Here is a 1867-nt window from a genome sequence, read left to right on the forward strand (position 1 = left end):
ACTTTGTGTTAGGTATTATTTCCTGTACCTTTATGACAAATTCTTGCATTGATTCCAGCTCATGATTTATTAAGGACCAGCTCCTATCATTTTTATGCCTTCAATGCAACCCCACAAGGTGGCCTTCCTTTGCTTACCAAGGAACTTTTTCCAAAATGCTTTTCTCTAAGGCAGTGAGTGAGATTTAAACGGGGAAAGTATAACTTTAAATTGGCAAAATTTTTCTATTTCTGTCCATTTCCTGGGCTATTATCCTTGTGCAAGCTACTTTCACCTTTAGTTTGAACCCTTTCCAGGTCCATGCATCCACTCTGATTTGCAACCCCTAAATTCTGTTCTCTGTTCAACAGGCAAAGGAATCTCTTTAAAATGTAAACATGATCAAGTTACTTCTCTGATGAAAATATCCAATTTCTTCTTATTACTCTTGAGATAAAACCCAAAGGGTTTCCTCTGGGCTACAAGGCCCTGCGTAATCTAGCTTGATTATTCTCTCTGATAGTCATGCCAAGCACAATTTCTACTTCCTTGTTTTTTTCCTGCTGTCCCTTCTGTTTGAGTACTCTCTCCAGATCTTTCCATGGATGAAGCCTTATTATTTGGATCTCAGATCAAACAGAGAAAGTGAAGGGGAATGGTTACAAGCATGACTTTAGAGCCAACCTGCTTGGATCTATATATCTTGGGCTTCACCACTTTCTAGCTGTGTGACCTTGGACAAGGTACTCAGCCTCTCTGTGCCCCAGTTTCCCCATCTGTGATAGGTGTGATAATAGCACCTACATCATAGGATTTTTGGAGGTCTAAGTGCATTAGCATTTGCTTAAAAAAAAGTGCAATGTAAATGTTTCTTTAAACAATTGAAATGTTATTTCTGCAAAAAATCATTCTTTGGCCTATTCCAAGTTATTACCTTCCCCATTTGGAACGTGCTCAGTCATGCCTGACCTCTGTAACCCTTTGGACTATAGTCCACCAGGCTCCTGTCCATGGGATTTTTCAGGCAAGAATATAGAAGTGGGTTGTTATTCCCTCCTCCAGAGGATCTTCCTGGCCCAGGGATCGAACCTGTGTCTCCCACATTGCAGGCGGATTCTTTATCCTCTGAGCCATGAGGGAAGCCCAAGTTTAGTATTCTCTGGCCCAAGAAAACATAGGAACTTAGTGCCTGGACAGGGACTTGAACCCTGGGCCCTCAGATTAAAAGTCTGATGCTCTACCAACTGAGCTACCCAGGCTCTAACAATGTGAAGGTGTCTCATTTTTCTTTTCTTTGTGGCACTTGCCATTTTCAGTGATCATTTGTTTATGAATTGATTAGTTCTCCCACTAGATTTTGTTCATGGCAACAAAAATCTTATCTGCCTTATTCCTTAAGGATCTGTAATCCTGATTCTCAGAACAGAGTTTATGTTCTCAATAAGCATTCATCAAATGAAAGAACTGGAGTTCAGATTGCTACCAGTGTAGTGGCTTTTTATCTAGATATTTGACCTTATGTATAATATCTACACCTCCTTGCTGTTTGATATACATGCCAAACATTAATGCTGATTATCTTTGGGAGATGGGATTACAAGGGATTTATTTTTTCATTTTGTTCATCTATATTACTTTTAAAATAATGAGCATGGACATTTTATAATTAACATAACTTTAAAATTAAATAATTTATTTAAATAAAATATTAAATTTATTTAAATTAAATTTAAATAAATATTTGTGAATGATTTAACACAGATTCATAGTGAGTATTTAATAAATAGCCAATCTTATTATTACTAAGCTTTTCAATAAGCCTGAAAGGGCCTCCTTCCTCTGTGGCACTGAGCTGCTGACTCCTACCCCAATCTGAGGCTTGGGACTC

At 38.0% G+C, this 1867-nt stretch overlaps 1 non-coding gene across 1 annotated transcript; it reads right to left on the reverse strand.

Annotated features, from left to right (window-relative positions):
* Positions 1-1165: 1165 nt before the first annotated feature.
* TRNAK-UUU (transfer RNA lysine (anticodon UUU)) lies at positions 1166-1238 on the reverse strand. Its single transcript has one exon. It is a non-coding gene; the product is annotated as a tRNA-Lys (tRNA).
* Between the last annotated feature and the right edge of the window lie 629 nt (positions 1239-1867).

Source organism: Ovis aries, chromosome 1 (assembly GCF_016772045.2).
Source record: "Ovis aries strain OAR_USU_Benz2616 breed Rambouillet chromosome 1, ARS-UI_Ramb_v3.0, whole genome shotgun sequence".
Taxonomy (NCBI): domain Eukaryota; kingdom Metazoa; phylum Chordata; class Mammalia; order Artiodactyla; family Bovidae; genus Ovis; species Ovis aries.